Below are 22,547 nucleotides of genomic sequence, written 5' to 3' on the forward strand. Positions count from 1 at the left end.
CAATGTTGTACCGACCATGTAACTTACTCTAGAAATTGCTTAGAATTACCCTACCGCATAGCCATCTATTTTCCTAAGCTCCATGTACCTATCTTAACAGACCTTTTTGTATCCGCCTCTACTACCGTCGCTGGCGGTGCATTCCACACACACGCCACTCTTTGTTTAAAAAACTTAGCTCTGACATGTCCTCTATACCTACTTCCAAGCAGCTTAAACCTATTCACCCTCGTGTTAGCCGTTTCTGCCCTGGGAAAAAGCCTCTGACTATCCACACGACCAATGCCTCTCATCATCTTATACACCTGCATGAATTTCCTGCATGATTGTCTCCGGGCTGAACAAGACGATGAGCTCACTGTGGTTGTGACGTTGTTCAGGGCTCCGGACGAAGTTGGTTAAACTCCTTCTCCGCTCTTTTCAATGTTTTGTGTCATTTTCACCTATTTTAAAGGACTGTGCCTCAGACAGCTGGGTTGTTGCAATTGTTACGTGCCAGCAGCAATAGATCACTAACGGAGTCTGGTTTCGATGTTAAAACCACTCTCTTCATTATTATAGTGACGGGGTCCTGAATTACCCTTATGAACTGTATTTTTGAAAAGAGAGAGGGAGATGTTCAACACCGGACACAGAGAGAGGGAGGGAGGGAAGGTGGACAGAGAGTGAGAGAGAGAGAGAGAGAGTTAGAGAGGAAGACTGCTCGGAGATGATGTTATGGTTTCTCTGCAAGCTTGTTGACACTTTTACAAGGACACTGTCAGCTTCTGTGTTCTTACAGAGAGAGAAGGGAGGAACTGTTTGATGGACAGCTGGGGCTCAGCACGATGAGATAAGTAGGAGGTCCGCTGATAGACCTCCAGACACATGGTTTTGGACACTGAATGAGCTTTGTTGTGTCCACAGAAAAAGTTGGGCTTTGGAAGATCGATCCGGAGCATCGATCAGTGGCTCTCGCAGTGTGAAAAGGCTGTGACCGGTGGGGAGTTATTCGTGTGTCCATCCCTCGCCTGGGTTAATAACTCCACCACTGAAGAACGGTCCCATTTATAGTGGTCACAGTCGGTGACTTCCAAAGGATTTCGGAGGACGAAGGGACTATCGACGGCGTCAGCTTACCTGAAGACTCAAAACTCTCCCTCTCTCTCTCTCCATCACTCCCCGACTCAATCCCACGAACTGAACCGAACTTCACTCATCACCGGAAGACGGTATCCATTCACCCCGAGGCGTGAAGAAGCTTGGCTTTCCTATTTACACACACACACACACACACACACACACACACACACACACACACACACACACACACACACACACACATAATCATTGCTAACCTGTTCGATATATCTGCATTTATATTGTTGTATAGCGTAGTTACTAATAAAGGGAATGTAGAGAGAAGGCAATTACGAAGAATTCCACACACATTCCACGCTGGGTAAACGAAATAACAGTCGCCGAAGATCTTATCCGTCGATTAGCTCCGAAATCCACTTAGAAATATCACCAGGTGACAGTAACAGGAATATCGTCTTCAAGTGATTACCACAGAACACCCCGATTCCAGGTAAGGGCCAACAAAAGTGATACCACAGGATACTCCAGCAAATCCACACATATGGATGATACGAAGTGACAGTCACACATCCGTTCTGCACTGCGTGTCGATGATCAGATCAACACAACCTTTTGGGCATGGAAGAGTTGCAGCCTATAGCAGTCACACGCTGAAGTTCCAACAGCTTGTCTCCCTCTCCCTCTCCCTCTCCCGCTCCCTCAGGCTGCCGCAGCCTGTGTCTGACGTCACAGCCCCGCCTCACTCAGCCACTTAAAGCGACACTCACAGTAAACGAACCTGCGGTCTCGTAACACAATGCACCTCTAAAGTCTGACAGCAGACTAACGAGTGAATCTCCGATGGTGCAGAGTCAGAAACCGAAGATTTGCCAGCCTGAGTCAGGGGCTCCAGAGAGAGATGGGGTCCAGAGGAGAAGGACGAATAAGACCAGCACGATGTGGTTAAAAGTGAAAGATTAGAAGCATTTGGAAACTGGTTGATCGAAAAAAAAAGGTGGTTAATTTCTGCAAAACACAGGTGGAAATCAACAGATAAGGCAGAAATTTTGGAGAGGAATACTTAGAAAATGTTTTCTCAGTATTTCCAGCAACTGCAGAATCTCCTATGTTTTATATCTGCATTTTACTTTGGCATTAGATACACGTTGACATTGAGTATATTGCTTATGGGAGCCGCTTTCTGCGTTAAAACAGCTGCAGATTTTTTCTATACCCAAGATAAAAAAAAATGAGGTATGGACATTGAACCGGTGCTTGCAGAAATGTTTAATGGCACCGTGATTACCCATAGGGCAATTCGTTAAGAATTTCGCCGGTGCTGAAGCGCCGATGAAATGCGCAGGCGTCAGGCTGAGGACGTCCCTGAGTTTCACGCATGCGCGCAGTGCACAGAAGGCTTTGAAAATGTCGGTTGCAGGTAAGAGCGATTAATTGTGTTTTTATCTTAAATACCGACTTCAGGATAATTCCTCTGAATTTCGGACACCGTGGGCAGCAATCCCGGGACAGTCCTGCCCTCTTCCCTCTCTCTCAGCTCCACGATCCGTACACGGGCCCCGGGGAGCTTCCGGCTGATGAGGGAATGGGAACCGATGGATCTCTCAGACAGAGCTGAGCTCCAGCTATCTAAATGCAAGGATTAGGAACTGGGAGAAAGGGAACAAAATCTTTTACATCAGCAGTTGAGAAAATCACCTTTGTTCTCCCTCCAACACAAACAAGAGAAAATCTGCAGATGCTGGAATTCCAAGCAACACACACAAAATGCCGGAGGAACTCAGCATTAGGACTCTTTTCCGTAGATGCTGCCTGGCCTGCTGAGTTCCTCCAGTATTTTGTGTGTGTTGCTTCCTCTACCTCCTCTAGTTCTGCACTTTTCTACCGGTGAGAACATGTTTTGTCCCATTCTCTCTGGGTACATTATGATATCAAACACCTTTGCCCTGGGCAACAAGTAGCTTTCACTTCACAAATGTGCCAGACTCCAGTGAGACAGACTACTGCCCTTCCCTTCATATTCATTGGGATTTCATTCACTGAGTTCACCACCGTCAGTCATTGGGGACGGGTTCAGGGGGAATATTTATGTAGAACACAGAAACTAGTGATGCCTGTTTGCATTTTGGTGATGCAAAAGTTGCTGGAGAATTTGCAAGTGGGAAGAAGTGGAGTGATATTTGGAAATCTGACTTCTTAAAGTGTAATTTAGCAAGCAAACCACATATGGACAATGTGTAAAAGCTTTGGTGAGAAACTCCTGCATTTCCTGTTACAGGCCTGCTACATAGGTTGTGTGAGAGTGCAGATGAACTCGATCAAACCCAGAGGAGATCAAAGTTCCTATTGACAGTGATTTGCTAGCCGTGAAAATGAATACCTCTCTATATAAAATTCACTGTGCACATCTTGTCACTGGGTAAAAAATACACAGTACAAGATTTATCTGCACACTGGTTATTACAAAGTAGAAGGGTATTCGAGGGAAGGAGGGGAGACCTGCAGTGTCCCTGATGCCCTCCCCTACAAGATGTGCATCCAGCTGCAACTTGTAACCCTGCACTTCAATGAGCTGCTTGAAATGGGTGAATTCCATATCATCCAGCAGTTGGAGGGGGTGATAGATATGACATGAAGGGAGGTGAGCTACTCCCAAGGTGCAGGACACAGGAAACTGGGTGAGAGTCAGGAAGGGGAATGAGGTTAAATAGGCATCGCAGAGTACTCTTGTGGCCATTTCACACAACAACAGGTGGACCACTTCAGAAGCTGTGGGGGGAATTACCTGGCAGAGGAAAGTCAAAAGACTGATAGGGGATTCGTTAGTTAGAGGAACAGAACAAGAGGGGACGAATATCCTAGTGGTAAGACTTGCTAGTGGTAGTGAGCAGGGGAGGGGGTGATGTGGTTAAAATAAGTTGTAGGGGGAATGGGAGCCAGAATGACAGAACAGATAGTGGAGAGGGTGAATTGAATTGACTTTATTAGATACATATTTCATAAACATAAGGAGTAGAAATATTTACCTTACATCATCTAAATGTGCAATGTGTAATTTATAGTAATTTATAATAGATAGTTTGTACATAGGACAGTCAATATAACATCGAAATGCAATTGTATCAGCATGAATTAATCAGTCTGATGGCCTGGTAGAAGATGATGTCCCGAAGCCTGTTGGCCCTTTTGCTGTGGTACCGTGTCCTGGATGATAGCAGCAGGAACAGTTTGTGGTTCTGGTGAATTGGGCCTTTTTGTTGCTGATATTCGTTGGGCCCTTTTTACACACCTGTCTGTGTAAATGTACTGAATCGTGGAAAGTAGATTGTGCAATGTATAATTTCCTTGTTTATATTTAGAGACATTTTTTGGTGTATAAAATGATGAGGGGTATTGAGCGTGTGAGTGGCCAGAGGAGTGTTTTTTCCCCCAGGGTTGAAATGGTTAATGCCGCTTTTCCACACTCCCAAAGACCCTTTGTCCATCTCCTGAGTTAAGAGAGATGGAAAAATATTTAAGATCTCCCCCATCTGCTTTGGTTCCACACGTGGATTGCCATTCCGGTCTTCCAGAGGACCAACTTTGTGCCTTGCAATCCTTTTGCTCTTAATCTATCACTAGAATCCCTGAGGATTATCCTTCACCTTTTCTGTGTCAGCAACCTCATGCCATCTTTTAGCCATCCTGATTGATTTCTTATGTGTTCTCTTGCATTTCTTATACTCCATAAGAAACTGACTGCCTATCCCTGTTATGCAATTCCATTTTGTGCTTTACCAGGGTCTCAATATCTCGTGCAATCCAAGTTTCCCTACAGTTTCTATCTTTACCTTTTATTCTGACATACCCGCTTACTACTTTCAAAATTTTGCTTTGAAGCCTCCCATTTACCAAGCACACCTTTGCCATAAAGCAGCCTGTCCCAATCCACAGTTGCCAGGTCCTAGTGTTGATTCTAGGTGTTGATCCATGCACTGAACTCATCCACCTTTCCTGCACTGCTCCCTGTATTGAAATATACAGGGCTCAGCATATTCACTGCACCATGCTCAACTTTTTCATTCCTGAAATTTGTCTGAGGCCTGAACAACATCTTTCTCCACAACCCCACCACCATCTGTTCTGTTATTCAGGCTCCCATTCCCCCTGCAACTTTAGTTTAACACTCCTTACCCCCACCTCCCTCCATGCAGATCTATCACCTCTTTGGCTTTCCTCTCCCAGATCAATAAAAAGGAGGTGCATACCAGGTACAGGCAGATAGGAGCAAATGGGGTACTTATGAAATACAGGAAATTCAAGTGAACACTTATGAAAGAAATAAAAGAAGGCATGAGGTTGCCCCAGCAGACAAGGTGAAGGAGAATCCTCAGGGATTCTGCAGATATGTTAAGAGCAAAAAAGATTGCAAGGGAAAAAAAATTAATCCTCTGGAAGATCAAAATGGTAATCCACATGAAGGATAGCCTAGACTTGGGGAGATTTTTTTTGCATCCGTATTTACTCAAGAGATGGACACAGAGTCTAGAGAAGTGAGGCAAAGCCGCATTAACTTCATGGACGCTGTACAGATTACAGAGGTGGAGGGGTTTGCTGTCTTGAGGCAAATTAGTGTGGATCAATCCCCAGGGCCTGACAAGTTGTTCACTTGGACCCTGCGGAAGACAAGTGCAGAAATTATTGGGGTCCAAGCACAGATATTTAAATCATCCTTAGTGACAGGTGAGGTACTGGAGGATTGGAGGACAGACAATGTTGTTCTGCTGTTCAAGAAAGGCTGTAAAATAAACTAGGAAGTTATCCATTGGTGAGCTTGACATCAGAACTGGGAAAGTTATTGGAATGTGGGTGCAGGAACCAAGTATATACTGTAAGTATTTGGATAGATGTGGACTGATAAAGGATAGACAGTATGGCTCTAGCCAATCTTTCAGAGTCTCTCGAGGAAGTTATCAGGGAAGTGGATGAAGGCAAGGCAGTAGATGTTGTCTACATGGACTTTAGCAAGGCACTTGATAAAGTCTCATATGGGAGGTTGGTCAAGAAGGTTCAGTCACTCAGCATTCTAGATGAGACAGTAGATTGGATGAGACACTGTCTTTGGGAGAAGCCACAGTGTAGTAGCAGATGGTTGCCTCTATAACTGTAATCCTGTGATTAGTTGTGTGCCAAAGGGATCAGTGCTGGATCTGTTGTTGTTTGTCATCTATATCTGTAATCTGGATGATAGTGTGGTTAACTGGATCAGAAAATTTGTGGATGACAACAAGACTGGGGGTTTAGCAGCTGCAAGAAGACTTTCATGGCTTGCAGTGTGATCTGGGCCAGGTGGGAAAATGGTTTGAGAAATGGAAAATGGAATTTAATGCAGACCAGTGTGAGTCGTGGCACTTTGGTCTGACCTACCAAGGGAGGTCTTTCACAGTGACTGATCGGGCACGGAGGAGTGTTGTAGAAGAAAGGGACCTGGGAATACAAGTCCTTATTTCACTGAAAGTGGTATCACAGTTAGATAGGGATGGAAGGAAATATTTTAGCCCATTGCCCTTCATGAACCACAGTAGTGACAACAATAGATGGATGTTATGTTGACTTGTAGAAGACATTGGTGAGGCCTTATTTGGAGTATTATGTGCAGTTTTGGTCACCTACCGACAGGAAAGATGTAAAAGAAGTTCAGAGATTTCAGAGAAAATACACAAGGATGTTGCCATGTCTGGAGGACTTGGATTATAAGGAAAGATTGAACAAATCAGGGCATTATTCTTGGGAATGTAGAAGATTGAGGGGAGATTTGATTGTGATAGAGAGGCACACATAGTGTTAATGCAAGCTGGCTTTCTCCACTGAGATTGGGTGGGACTACAACCAGAGGCCATGGGTTATGGGTGAAAGGTGAAATGTTAATGGGAGCATGAGAGGAACTTCTTCACATAGAGGGTCATCCGGCTGTGGAATGAGCAGCCAGCACAAGTGGTGCATGCGAGCTCGATTTTAACGTTTAAGAGGTTTGTGTAGATACCTGGATGGTAGGGGTGTGGGAGTGGGCTGTTTAAATAGTTCAGCACAAACTAGATGGCCCAAAGGGCCTGTTTCTGTGTTGAAATTTTCTATGATTGCGACAAGAACCTGAAATAATACAAAAATTCACTCTAAGTCCTTTTAACAGATGTGCGGCCAACCAGTCATTTCAGCAGGAATTTTTTAAATGGCGTTAAAATTGTGGCATTTTGTTAATAATACACAAGAGAAGATCCCAGCTGCATGTCAAGAAAGACAATTTGCATGAGAGTGTTTCAGTCACTGTGGGACAAGGAACACGTGCCGCTCAGCAGGAGCCAGGAATAATACCAATGGAGGGAGTCAAAATGAGCCAGGTCACAGATTGGAGACGACAGAAATGCTCCATTGTTATTGAGACAGGAAGAGTATCAGGGAATTGATGGTCATTCCAGCTTCCAGCACTCTACCCAGTCAGGAGATGATTTCTCTGTCCAACTTAGGGTGAACCTCACTGTAACCGTGTGATACCAGATCAAACCTTGGCAACTCAAGTAATCTCATCTGAAATGTTGTCCTAAACCCATTGATGGATTTTGTAAATTTTTTTACAGGTTAAAAATGAGAAGGAATTCATCTCCAGGAAGCTCAAAAACGACACGCCAGTTTTGTTGTCTCTGCCTAGATACTTAAGAAGTGGAGCAAGGGATCCAATTGTCCACCCTTCCTGCTCAGACTGTGGGGAGGAATTCACTCTGTGATTTTGACCAACTGGCACGCCCATCATTTTACACAGGAAAAAGGACATTCACCTGCCCAGACAGTGGGAATGGATTCACTCGGTCATCTCAACTAAAGGTACATCAGCAAGTTCACACTGGACAAGGCCATTCACCTGTTCTGTGTGTGAGAAGGGGTTCAGTCGGTCATCCACCCTACTGGTACATCAGCGAATTCACACTGGGGAGAAGCTGTTCACCTGCTCAGACTGTGGAAAGGGATTCACACTGTCATCCCGCCTACTGGTACATCAGCAAATTCACACTGAGGAGAAGCCGTTCACCTGCTCAGTCTGTGAGAAGAGATTTACTCAGTTATCCAACCTACAGAGTCACCAGCGAGTTCACACTGGGGAGAAGCCATTCACCTGCTCAGTCTGTGGGAAAGGATTCACTCTGTCATCCACCCTACAGAGACACCAGCGAGTTCACACTGAGGTGAAGCCATTCACCTGCTCAGTCTGTGAGAAGGGATTCACTCTGTCATCCAACCTACAGAGACACCAGCGAGTTCACACTGAGGTGAAGCCATTCACCTGCTCAGTCTGTGGGAAAGGATTCACTCAGTCATCCAACCTACAGAGACACCAGCGAGTTCACACTGGGGTGAAGCCATTCACCTGCTCAGTCTGTGGAAAAGGATTCACTGTGTCATCCATCCTACTGGTACATCAGCGAATTCACACTGGGGAGAAGCTGTTCACCTGCTCAGACTGTGGGAAGAGATTCACTGACTCTTCCACCCTACGGAGGCACCAGCGAGTTCACACTGGGGAGAAGCCGTTCACCTGCTCAGAATGTGGGAAGCGATTCACTCGGTCATCCGACCTACAGAGACACCAGCGAGTTCACAGTGGGGAGATGCCGTTCACCTGCTCAGTGTGTGGGAAAGGATTCACTGACTCTTCCACCCTGCAGAGACACCAGCGACTTCACACTGGGGAGAAGCCGTTCACCTGCTTATTCTGTCGGAAGAGATTCACTCAGTCATCCACCCTACAGAGTCATCAGCGAGTTCACACTAGAGAGAGGCTCAGAATGTGGGAAAGGATTCACTCAGTCATCCCACCTCTTGGCACACCAGTCAGTTCACAGTAAGGAGAGGCCATTGTTATGAATCCTTTGGTTTTGTTTGCTGTAGACTGTCATTTTAAGAGAGAGAGAGAGAGAGATTAAGAAGGTGAATCAGTCTGACTTGCAGCTTGTTTACATCGCTCGCAGCTTGTTTAGTTTTAACTGAGGACACAGACACTCAGAGTCAGACGGAGACAAAGGAGGAAAAATGGAAGGATCAAAACCAGGGAACTAGTGGCCAAGGGTCACTGTTTGGAACTTTCCTTCACTCACAAGGGTGGGCTAATTATCGATTCACCGTACATCGAATGTGTGGTTGTCACCTCATTTGATCCACAGGAGTGGATCTGATTTGGGATATCCTGTGGAGACATGTGTTAACCCTTGCCTGGCTGTGGCGTAGTCATTTATTTGATGATACCCCTTATGACAATTCATTTTAGGTGATAATTCGTATGTACATTTGTAAAGATGATGGATAAAATGTAGAGTGACTGTTCTCTCTTTTTACCACCATGGAACCTGTGGAATACAACATAATTGCCTTCTCTCAACATTTACCCTGGATTACAAAAATATCTCTCTCACATCACCTATTCTGTGAATGAATTGAACTTTAATACTTTAACATCTCCAGACTCCAAGCCTTGTTTCCCCTGAGCTCAGAAGTTTGGGAGTTATATTTACACACATACATACACATAACACTCACGAGGAAATCTGCAGATGCTGGAAATACAAACACAAAAAAAATGCTGATAGAACACAGCAGGCCAGGCAACATCTATAGGGAGAAGCACTGTCGACGTTGTGGGCCAAGACCCTTCGACAGTACTAACTGAAAGATAGTAAGAGATTTGAAAGTAATGGGGGGAGGGTGAAATGCAAATGATAGGAGAAGGCCTGAGGGGGTGGGGGTGAAGCTGAGAGCTGGAAAGGTGATTGGCGAAAGTGATGCAGAGCTGGTGAAGGGAAAGGATCATGGGACGGGAGGCCTTGGGAGAAAGAAAAGGGTGGGGGTGGAAGTACCAGAGGGAGGGGGAGAACAGGTAAACAACTAAATATGTCAGGGATGGGGTAAGAAGGGGAGGACGGGCATTAACAGAAGTTAGAGAAGTCAGTGTTCATGCCATCATGTTGGAGGCTACTCGGCCGGTATATAAGGTGTTGTTCCTCCAACCTGAGTTTGGATTCATTTTGACAGTAGAGGAGGCCATGGATAGACATATCAGCATGGGAATGGGATGTGGAATTAAAATGTGTGGCCACTGGGAGTAGTCTTTTGCTGTTGGTTCATTTCTAAAGCATTATGGTTTGTAACAAAATGGGGCTGTGTCTGGGATATGACAAATTTAAGGATTGATTAATTATCAATTTCACTGGGGAAATCCCTTTTGATTTACTTGTGTGCGGAAAACCAGCAGCAATGGATGTTGATAGATATCTGGAAGTGTGAACCTCTCAGGCATTAGAGGACACCAGAAGGATTGAGTTGTTGAGTATTGCTAGAATGTTAATACTTGCTAAGGTGAAATTGACAATGAGGAGGGCACAGATGCAGAAGATAATAGCTGAGCATTACGTATCTGAGGATGTGTTTAAAGTGAAGGAGTTGGAGGTGTTTCCTGAATGTAAACCTCGTGAGCTTGAGCTCCAGTAGAAGTTAGAAATATTAAAGATGGAGGCTCCAGAAAGGCAGAGGCAGTTTCAGGCTAAAGAGGCAGAAAAGCAGACAGAAAATTCTCTTACATAGTGTACTTAAGGGGAAGGCTTAGCAACCCTATTCTGCTTTGACTGTTGCTGAAGCAGCTTATTATTTACTTATTTATGCTGCCCCAATCATCGCCACTGGGCTATAAATGTGCAGGAGCTGTGTGTGGTTCAGTGTTTTGCTCAAGGACACACAAGCTGCCTCGGCTGAGGCTCGAACTCATGACCTTCAGATCGCTAGTTCAACACCTTAACCACATGGCCACGCATTATGACCACATATTATGATGTAGTGAAACAGGCTGTGCTCAAAGCTTATGGGTTGGTCCCAGAAGCAGACAGGCAAAAGTTTAGAAATTTGAAGAAATCTGTGAACCAGATATACGGAATTTGCTTATGAGAAATTTGTGTCTATTGACCACTGGTGCACATCTGAACATATAAATGATGATTTTAACAGCTTGAGAGATTTGGTTTTAATTGAAGAATTCCAAAGGTGCGTCCCTGATGACATAAAGGCGTATTTAGATGGAAATGATGCTGCCACTCCGCAGGAATCTGCTGGATTAGCAGATCAGTTTGCTTTAACTCATGAAGTTATGTTTACCCTGAATAAGAGTTTCCAAAAGGCACTTGTCAAGTTGTGGGTAAACCTAATGAGCTCACCCCAGTGGCATGTACCTGCATTCGGTGAACCCTTTTCTAAAGTTATAGTGAATTGTGTTGGCCCATTGCCAAAGTCTAAAGCTGGCCATCAGTATCTGCTAACTATTATGTGTACTACATCCAGATTCCCAGAGGCAATGCCTCTCAGAAATATTAAAGCTAAAACTGTGGTGAAGGCTCTTACCAAGATTTTCACTTTATTCGATTTGTCTAAAGAAATACAGTCTGATCAAGGATGTATTTGTATATCTGCATTATTCAAGCAGGTAGTTTATGAATTGGGAGCAAAACAGATTGCATCATTTGCATACCATCCGGAACCAGAAGGGGCTTTAGAAAGATTTCAATGATTAAGACATATTGTGTTGAAAATGGAAAAGACTGGGATGAAGGGATACTTTTGCTTTTGTCCAGATGAAGGAATACATTTGATTTTGTCCACAGAAAGAGAGTCAGTTCAGGAATCACTGGGCTTTACTCCATTTGAACTTGTATTTGGTCGCAGAGTGACCTTTGACCTTGTTAAAAGGAACCGTGGATTGATGGGGATGTACATGTTAACTCGTTAGACTATGTTTTGAATTTCAAAAATAAACTACACCAAGCCTGTAGTCTAGCGAGACAAAACTTAAAGATTTCTCAAAACAAAATGAAGTGTTGGTTTGATAACAGGGCTCGCGAAAGAAAATACCAGGTGGGAGATAAGGTGCTTGCCTTATGTTGACGAATCCACTTCAGGCGAAATTCAATAGACCGTATGAGATAGTCTCTCAAATTAATAATGTGAATTCTGTTATTAAAACACCCGACTGACGTAAACTAACACAGGTGGTGCACATAAATATGATAAAGCCTTTTTTGACAAGCAGGCACCATCTGTGAGTATTGTTGTCAAAACAAATGAATCTGGTAACCCTGAGAATGAAACAATTGACTCGTCTGAGACTTTTCACAAGCCAAACATGGTCCCAGTTAGGCTAATGAACTCGGTTGTTCTAGAAAACATTGATAACGAGTTGGCTCATCTGCAGCCAAAGCAACAACAACAGCTGAAGGAATTAATTCTGAAGTACAAAGATTTATTTCCCGATGTTCCCAAGCAAACCACGGTCGCAGTACATGATGTAGATGTTGGTCAAGCCAAACCGATTAAACAACACCCACTTCGCATGAACGTCGAAAAGTGTAAATTGGCTGACCAGGGAATTGAGTATATGCTGGAGAATGGTATTATTAGGCCTTCAAAATGAGATTGGAGTCACTCTGCATTATTGTGCCCAAACATGATGGTAGTGTTAGATTTTGCACTGATTGTAGAAAGGTAAATGCAGTAACAAAAACTGATGCCTATCCTATCCCTAGGGTGGATGATTGCATCGATAAGGTTGGAATGGCTAATATCTTACAAAGATTGATCTGTTGAAAGGGTATTGGTGTGTTCCATTGACGGACAGAGGTAGAGACATTTCTGTGTTTGTGACAGCATCTGGGTTGTATGAATACAATGTTTTGCCTTTTGGAAGGAAAAATGCTCCAGGAACATCCCAGAGAATGATTGATTTTGTAATTCGAGGGTGAGAACACACAGATACCTATATTGATGACTTAGTTACAGGGAGTGGCACTTGGGAAGAGCATATCTCTGCAGTAGAAAAGCTATTTGACAGGCTTTCCTAGGGCAACCTTACAGTTAACTTGGCTAAGAGTGAATTTGGCCATGCCAGTGTGACCTGTCTTGGCTATGTTGTAGGTCAAAGGAAGTTGGCTCCTGTTCGGGCAAAAGTCCAGGCAATTTCTCAAGTTCCTATTCTGACTGCAAAGAAGGCTGTTAGAAGGTTTCTGGGAATGGATGGATATTATCGTAAGAACTCTGCTGCTATCGCTCTTCCTCTGACCAATCTCCTGAAGAAGGGTGAAAAGTTTGTTTGGACCGAGCCTTGTCAGAAGGCATTTGATTGATTGTTATCAGTATTTCAGATTAGGCCAATCAATGTAGTGCTGTCAGCAAATTTAATTATCAGATTGGAGCTGTGGGTGGCAACACAAGTCATGGGTGCACAGAGAGTAAAGGAGGGCGCCAAAGAGACAGCCCTGTGGGGTATGTGTGCTGAGGGTCAGAGAGACAGAGGAGATGGAGCCTACTCTTACCACCTGCCGGTAATCTGACAGGAAGTCCAGGATCCAGCTACACAAGGCAGGGTGAAGGCCGAGGTCTCTGAGCTCCTTGTCGACACTTCACGCCTTCGTCTAGCTACTGCTCTGCCCATGACTGCAAGGAACTGCAGAGAACATCAGAGAAACAAGCCTCCCCTCCATGGACTCTTCCTATACTTCCCCTGCCTCGGAAAAACAGGCCACGGACTCAAAGATCCTCACAACCACAGACATTCTTGCTGCAAACCTGCTATCCCATTGGGAAGAGATACAAAAGCCTTAAAGTGCGTAACACCAGGCTGAAGGACGGCTTCCTGTCTGCAGTTATAAGCCAAATGAATGATAAAATGGACTCAACCTCACAATGTAACTGGACGTGACCCTTCACCATATGTCTATCTGCACCGCACTTTCTCTGCAGCCATAATGCTTTGTTACAGTGATTATTTTGATGTATATCAGCTCAATGTACTGTTGAAATGTATCCATCTGTCTGGATGGTACATCAGGCAAGATTTTCACTGTAGCTCAGTACATGATGATAATAAACAAATTTCCCATTTTAATTGTGTGGAAATATTAGACAGACTGAGCTTCTGCTCTGGAACCACAGAAGGAAACTGAACTGTTGTCATTTCTGTGGAAAGCAAATATATGGAAAATACTTCAATCTCACATTACGATCTGCGGTAACTGGGATCAGGTAACCGGTGGTTGGTCTCCCATATCAATATCAGAATCAGGTTTAATAGCACCGGCATGTGTCATGAAATTTGTCCCTGCGGTAGCAGCAGAACCTAATTGATAACAATAGTTTTGAAAAATTGTGATTTAAAATAAGAATATACATATATATAGTACAAAAATAGAGAAAAAAGTAATAAGCTATTTTAATTGTGTGGAGCAATTTGACTGACTGGGTGTTGTTTTGGAAATTCTGAAGTGAAGCTGAACTAAACTTTACACATTTATGAGAAGCTCAGATAAATACAAATGGCTAAATTCTCACATAAACGGGTCAGACACCCAGAAACATTGGCAGCACTTCAGCACCTCAAAACAGTGAATGAAACAACAGAAAGTATTGCAGGGAAAAAAGACATTGTCCACCCACAACGAGAGGACGTGACAGATCCGGATCTCACTGCCTTGTCTGAACGGGGAAAGATGAAGCTACACGGACACATAGAACAGTGACCCGCAGATGCTGCAGATCTGCAGAAATATGTGAACAGGAACCGGGATCAGGTGACGGGTGGAGGGACTCCCTCCTGAACTGTTGACTCTGCTCCTCGCCCCTCACATGCTGCCCGACCCATCCACCGCATTCCCCACATTATTCCATATTTACCCCAGATACATGATTATTTTTCCACACCATATCTTCCCCGATCCTTTTCCCTCCACGTCCAGGTCACAGAGTCACCGGCTCAATTCCCATCCAGGTCCAAAACATAATTCAGACGCAAAAAGGAAATGTTCACGTTTCATTTAAATCAGTTTTGTGTTTCTAAACACTAATTTCTATTCACATTCCTCCAGAGCCTTGCTGGACAGGAACACTGAAACATCAAGTGAGAAACAGCAGGAGGCAATTCAGCCCCTCTAACCATCAGCAAGATGGCGGCTGCTCACCCATCTCAGCCATGTGTTTCTGCCCGATCCTCATTTCCTCGATCCCTTCGGTCTCCACACATCTGTTTTACGTGCGGACAATCACTGAGTCTTCACCGCACTCTGTGGTGGGGATTTATAAACATTCACCACCCTCGGAATGGAGACATTTCCCCTCATTTCAGTCCCGCACAGTCTATCCCTGTTTCAGAGACTGAGATCCCTGGTTCAACCGGTAATGATGTTGTGCATTTCAGTGTGTTCACCTCTCAGTCCTCGATTCTCTAAAAGAAAGGGTTATCACATTTGATCTTTCTCCATATGATGACCCCACCACCCCAGGGATCAGTCTGGTGTATCTTCATTGCACTCTCTCTAACAAATACTCTCTAACCTCTTTGTTAATCCTCTATAGAATTAATTACCATCTTCTGCAGCCCCGTGTTGCCCCGATCACTCACCTCCCACCCGTCACTATTTCCACCTTCCCACCTCCCCCCTCACCTGGATCCACCTCTCACTCCCCGGCTCTTGCCCCATCCCCACCCCTCACCTCCTTTCTCTGACTATTTCCCGTCCACTCTCAGTCCAGACGGAGGGTCTCGGCACGAAATGTTGACGGTCCATTTCCCTCCACAGATGCTGCCCGACCCACTGAGTACCTCCAGCAGTTTGTTCTTTGGTCTGTTCAACCCGTGTTAGTATGGGGAGCGGGATTTTACATCATATTCCAGGTACAATCTCAACAAAGCACAGATAATTATCACTTTACCCGGACCATTGGCCCCGCTTGCAGGGCAACAGTCTGCCGGTGTTTGCCCCCAATGTGGTGAATCCCTCTGCTCGACACCACCGTGGGCTCAGACATTTCCACAGATGAGCCCCTCCTGTCCCCACCGGGACAAACATCCTGTCCGCCCCGTCTCTCAGCATCTTCATCCTTTCAATACAATCCCTCCCTCCCCGGGGAACCGGCATCAAACCGACGGGCCGAGCGGTCTCCTCCTACCTCTCAGCGATACATCAGACTCCGGCCGCGGGAGACGCTTCACAAACGCCCCAACTTCCCTCGGAGGGAAATGGAAATAAATCAGAGAGCGGACATTTACTTTGAGGTTTTCTCCGCTCTGAGGAGGCGGTTGGCGCTTGAGCGGGAGACGTACTCAGCGGGGTAACGCCCACTCGGCTTGTCCGCCTCCGTGACTGGTTGTAACCAGTGATTGACATCGCTTCGCACCAATGGGAATAACGTAGCTCCTGAATCCTCTGTTGACAGCGATGGGGGAATGGGCTGGTCACGTGATTATTAGCCCAGCCGTTGTACCGATGAAGCTCGTGGGTGACGTAAGACACCGCGCACGTGAGGGCAGATCCCGGTGTGGGGAGCCCATGTGTGACGTCAGGCGCGTGGGGGGGTAGGAGCTTTGTGACGTCACCTGTGGGAGAGCGCAGGCATTTAAAAGCACCTTAATGGACTTTTCAGTGGGACAACAACATTAATCACGGGTTTCATCACTGAATCCAGTGTTGTGGGATGTAAAGTCCCCTGTTATGTGTCCGGCTGTGCCGTGTTGTTGGTGGAGTGGGCAGCGTGGTGTTTGTCCCGATTCGGGTCACAACACCAGAATTGCCAGCGGGGTCCACACACAGTGTATTAGCCAACAGAAAACCTTTCGTCCCTGCAGTCTTTGTCTCCTGGTAAACTCAACAACCTGACAGTGTGGACCATAGATACCCCTTCCTCTCAGAGTAAGGGAATCATTCAGACAGCTGATCGATATATATTGGTCATTAAAATTCACCCAGATTCGTTTGGACGGATTTGACGTGGAGTTCGGGGTGTCACAATGAATGGGCCGGATGGCCGAACTCTCTCCGTTGTCCAAACATCCTTCCAGGTGAGGCGACACTTCACCTGTGAATCTTCCGGGGTCGCCCGTTGTGTCCGCTGCTCCCGATGCGGCCGCCTCTACACTGGTGACACCGGCTCCACCGCAGTTGTGCGGGGTAGGAGTGTTTTTTTTTGTGGGGGGCTCGATGTTATTGTTCCCTTTTGTGCGGAGGGGTGGGTTTTGGGGTTTGATGATTGGGATCCCGTTCTTCTTGATCCGGGGGGTGGGGTGGGAGTTTGATTTTTCTCCCTGAGCGACTTTCATGCTCTTTCTTTGTTTCGTGGTTCTATGGAGAAACAGAAACTAGTGTTATTTATGGATAGCTGCTCTAATAATAAACTAACCTTTGCACTATCCGCTCCGTGCGGGAGTTCCCGGTGTCCAAACATTTTCATTCTGATTTCCATTCCCGCTGCTACCCGGCCTGCTGTGTTCGGCCAGCGTTTTGTTTGTGTTGCTTTGGATTTCCAGAATCTACAGACTTTGTCGTGTTTGTGATTTACCTCTCCGTTGTCCTTCCGGCCCCCGACCATGGGTGGCGCTGTATAGATCTCCAGCCACTGGTGGCGCTGTGCAGATCTCCGGCCTTCGGAGACGATGTGCAGACCTCCGGCCATCGGTGGCGCTGCGGAGAAACGCCTGCTGAACGCATGCGCGGTGCCGAGTGCCGCTGTTGTTGGCGGTTCTCCGATTCGAGCAGGGGTGAGTCGGGAATGATCCCGGTGTTGTGTAACTCGGGGGCCAGTTGCATTGGGAAAGGGCCGGGCCCGAGCTCTGCCGGACGGCTGAGGAGCAGGGCTGAAGAGGTAATTTTTTAGCTGCCGAAGCTGTGGGGGGGGGGGGGGGGGTGGGTGGTGGTTTGATTGATAAGTTCGTGGCCTAAGTTGGAAGGCCTGAAGTTATACAGCGCTCGGTGCCTGCACGTGTCGTTCAACTCTTTGAGTGATTATGCAGTAAGTTTGAAGTTAATAACTTTTGTGGTATTTCTGTTTCAGATAATTGAAAATGGCTAGGTTTTGTAAAATTGATCGGTTTTGTAAAATTGACTCCTTCCACCTTAGGCCATGAACTTATCAATCACTTCCAGTTTGTGATATCCAATTTGTGTACATGCTCATTTCATTTACTGGGCAACTGCCTTGCCCCATACGTGCAATGAGCAGGTGCACAAATTGGATGTGACATATATAGGGCTTCCTATAATGGCAAGCAGTAAACCAAGGTGAAAGAAATATATGAATTCCAGAGCTCCACAGCTAAGACATTAACAAGATGACAGCCTATCATTACATTTCAGTGTTTAACTGGTAAAATTAAACATATAATACTTAATTTAATAATATGACAAAATATTGCATTGTTGCACTTAACCGATTATCATAAAATATAATTATCAAGCAAGTAAAATAACTTTGTTTGCTTAGAAGCCAAAGGGTTGTTACTGAGAAAAATTTACTTTAGGATTAGCGAGTTATCCACGGACCACCATAGATGTAGCCTTACTAATACGACTGAGTCAGAGCAGACGGCAGGGCCCGCAGCGCTTAGCAGTGTTCCTCAGAGGTATAAAAATAACAGAAATAAAGCAATTCATTTTTTACGATTTTAGCCACCTAAATTGGAACCAAGTAATCAAGTATGAAAAAATAAACTCTGATGAACTATTGCAAAAGCCACGAATATTGCTGAATGTTATTCTCAAAAGTGGTTGGTTGGCAAATCTGCCTCGTACCATTTCTCTCGCAGAAATGGTTGGACGGGAAGTGTATCTGTGAGTGTCGATACAATCTCCTCACACGTCGGGTGTTACATAGTTCAACCTTTACAGATCCTGTTTAGTCTTTAAATATATAAAAAGTTAAAGAAGTTTGAATCTTTACATAAATTATTATCGCATTTATACAAATAGAAAATATCGTTGTTTGGAAGTGAAAAATGTTAACGGGAGGACAGCAACCATTTGGGAGTTTTGGAAATGCATTTCATCTCATTCATTGCCTCACTAAATTACTCTTTTTCCTATCAACACAAAGAGAAAAAGAGCCTCTTTCCCATCAGCTACAGTTGGTGGAGCGAGGCCAAGGGGTTGATCCGCTATTAATGATAGTTGAAATGACGTAAAACTACCTTATAGCCCAGAAATGTTTTTTTTTTCCATTTAGCTTGTAAAACAAAACTAAATTTATCCAGGTGTAGAAGAGGATTTTGGATGATTAGCTTGTGTATTTGATCAAAATCAGGAAGAAGATGAGCGAGCAGTGAATTTTTCTTTCATTGTTTTCAACTTCTAAACTTGGGTTTCTATGTTCATTCCTTGCTTACTATAGCTCCTTCCTGGAATCCAATGGTACCCGTTGGAAAGAGCAGGAAAATGCTTACACTTCTGTGCAGGTATTTCCCAGCTTCCTTGGACAATGGGTCGAGCGAGAAGGAATTTCACAAATACCTAAATAAAAAACAGTCACAGCTCCAGGACTAAACCAAAAACGATCAAATATCCTAATGTTTATTAGTGGTACTTTTTCCTACCAGCCAACACCCCCACTTCCCAACCCCCTGCTTCCGTAGAATTCCCTCTATTTAATATGTGGCTGCTGTTAAATTACCCGCTTGTTTATTTTGACTTTTTTACAGAGGTATCGGAGCAGTTGTCCGGTGAGCTCTGGTAGCACTGCACCTCTGAATGTATGATCCCTTCTCCCATCTGGTTCCATCTGCTTATCTCTGCTCATCTTGTTCAATCTCTGTGCAGTCTCCTAAACCCATCTTCCTGCTTCAGTGATTTACATCTCCCATCTGGGTCATCTTCGGTCCACCCTGTATCCCACCTCCTCAATGTTATATATCAGCAAACTTTCTTCCAACCTCTGTCTTCATTGCGAAGTGTTCTTTTGAACCTTTGGCCTCGCTGAGTCATTTCCAGAATCGGCTTTTGTTAGCTGGAATGCCGGAGGGTCATCAGGTCCCAGTTCTGTTGTGCATTGGTGTGGAGGTGCTCGTTTATCAACAGTGACTGGCTGACACACTGCAGCATTTTACTGGCAGCAAAGAGTACTGGGAGAGTTGGTGCTTGGGCTCTAATCCTGTGATCGGCTTTCCAGGCAAATGGAACTGCTGGTGTTTTGGCTTTGACTTTGGTTTGAGCTTCTACAGATGGGGCTGGATGGTCATCCTGCAATGAAGCAGAAATTTCGAGCAGCTGGCCATTGGCTGTGGGGAAATCTCAGATTGCACTACCCAGTGTGAGATGTGGGGACGATGTGTGAGACTCTCAGGGTCAGTGAGTGGCAGATTCAGCTGTGTGAGTCTGTGAGGTTGGGTTCTGGGATATCATAGTTTTTGATCCAGCTAAAGTGGAATCAGGGATCGATCTGTTTGGGCTTGTGAGGTGTTGATCGAGTATTTCTGGTCTGGGATCAGATGTTTGTTTCTGGAGTTCCTTTGGAAGCAATGACTGCCAGTCTGAGGAGAGGATGAGTTCCCATTCCATCCTCACAGGGAGAGGCTGTGAGTAAATGGGCTGTTCCATGTTTACAACAGTAGAAATAGACCCTGAGTCTGGTGTTCAAACTGTGTTTGGAAATCACACAGTGGAAATCAGGCAGCTGTGCTGGAGATCTGCACTAAAAACTGAAAATGTTTGAAGTCATTCTGATGAAATGTTATTAATTGAATTGTATTGTAAGCTGTTCCTTACCTGCAGAGTGTTTCTGGTAATTCCAGTTTCTTTTTATTTCTTGGCTTATATTTCATGAAATGGACCTGTTTTAACCTGGAAATGAAAATGGGTGTGATAGTTTGTAGGCCTCTTTGAGAGTCTCTGCAGGTCTCCCCTCTCAACGCAAGCGATGTTGTCCAAGGGAAGGGCATTAGGACCCATACAGCATGGCACCGGTGTCGTCGCTCAAGGACACACAGGCAGCCTCTGCCAAGGCTCGAACTAGCAACCTTCAGATCACTAGACCAACGCCTTAACCACTTGGCCACGCGCCAGCACATGTGATAGTAGAACAGTAATGAAAGCACAACATTTCCCTGTCAATTATCCTGGTTCCAATTTTACTGTTTTTCCTGGAAATGTGTTCAGTGCAGTTGTTGCTAACATGGTTTACATGAATAATCTCAGGAACGATCGGTGTTATGTATGAGGAGCATTTGATGGTTCTGGACCTGTGCTCAATGGAGTTCAGAGGGACGGTTGGGGTGGTGGAGGGATGTATGGTTAAGTAAACCTACCGAATGCTGATAAGTCTGGATACAGTGGACATGGAGAGGATGTTTCCATTAGACAGAGTCTGTGATCTGACAGGATGGTCTCAGAATAAAGATGCTTCCCCTTAAACTCAGATGAGAAAAATTTTTTGGCCAAAAGATGTCTGATCTGTGGAATTTGTTGCCACAGAGGTTGGTTGAGGCTGCCATTTGGGTATATTTATGACAGAGATTAATATATTCATGATTGCTGAGTAGCTTCAGGGTTACAGGATGAAGGCAGGAATATGGTGTTGGAATAAAAAATCAGCCCTGATTGAATGGTGGGCAGACCAGATGGATCGAATCACCTGATTCTGTTCCTGTGTCTTGTGTCTTACCATGATTGAATGATGGCTCCTTCTTATCCCATATCATTCTGTGACATGTGAGGGACAATTAAAGATTGTTCACTGAGATCGTTAAATCTGTCTTCAGTGTTTAAATTTCAGTGAGCTTTGTTCTTAGTAACATTACGCAGAAATGTTTGGTTCTCCTTTTCATTATTAATGTGCTTCATTGTCTTTCATGTTAAAGTTAGACCTGCAGTGAGAGATTTATTGGAAGAAAAACCACGACTGAAGACGAGGGAACAGCAACAAGTGAACCAGCCCGAGGACTGAGAGCACCGACTGGAGAGAACCCATCTGACTCGGAGATTCCAGTGATTCAGTCAGGAGAAAGTTTGGTGAGTCTCATTCACTCAAACACTGGTCCTTTAGACAGTACATACCTGTACAAAGGAAGGTACATAATAGTGGGGAGTGAGACTGAATGTGCCCAGAAGGACCAGTTATGCCTCTGTCAGACCCAGTTGCAATCACTCTAGGTCTGGTAATGTGCTTCCAGCAGCCCAGCCCTTTGAAACCACTCCCATTCCCTCACAGTGGTCACTCAGTTCAAGATCTTGCATCCTCTGATGTAGCTTTTGGTCAGATCTGAGTGGGGAGAGGGAAAGAGAGGGGAGTGTTTATACTGACTGTCTTTCAAAAACAGTATTTCTTTGAACTTGCTGCAAACTCTCTCCCCATACCCTGTACTTTCTCAACCAAATTATTGACATAGATGACAAGTATGAATGGGCGTAACCTCAGAGAACGTCACTAAGCACTGGACTCGAGTCCAAGAAACAGCCTCTCACCATCACCCTCTGCCTCCTACCACCCAGCCATTCCCAGACTCTGGGGCTCTGTAACCAACTCAATGTTATCAGGAAGATTAGTCAGTGATTAAGATGATGAGAGAATTGTGGCCTCCTGAAAGGACATGCGAGCTGAGCTGTCTGATTCATTGGACCAGATCCGCCCTCGTTGACAACGTAATTTACCCC

General features: G+C 45.0%; 1 protein-coding gene and 1 pseudogene across 6 annotated transcripts in view; both read left to right on the forward strand.

The window, feature by feature from the left end:
• LOC132386699 (zinc finger protein 850-like) overlaps nucleotides 1-9,345 on the forward strand; it is a 30,691-nt pseudogene extending 21,346 nt beyond the window's left edge.
• Nucleotides 2,482-22,547, forward strand: part of LOC132386695 (zinc finger protein 229-like) — a 29,031-nt gene continuing 8,965 nt past the window's right edge. The window contains exons 1-2 of one of the 6 annotated variants that reach the window (XM_059959051.1): nucleotides 2,482-2,497; nucleotides 21,755-21,905. The gene's annotated coding sequence lies outside the window, so the exon portion shown is untranslated. The other 5 variants (XM_059959047.1, XM_059959052.1, XM_059959046.1 and 2 more) reach the window with 5 other exon arrangements.

This window comes from Hypanus sabinus, unplaced genomic scaffold (assembly GCF_030144855.1).
Source record: "Hypanus sabinus isolate sHypSab1 unplaced genomic scaffold, sHypSab1.hap1 scaffold_126, whole genome shotgun sequence".
Classification (NCBI taxonomy): domain Eukaryota; kingdom Metazoa; phylum Chordata; class Chondrichthyes; order Myliobatiformes; family Dasyatidae; genus Hypanus; species Hypanus sabinus.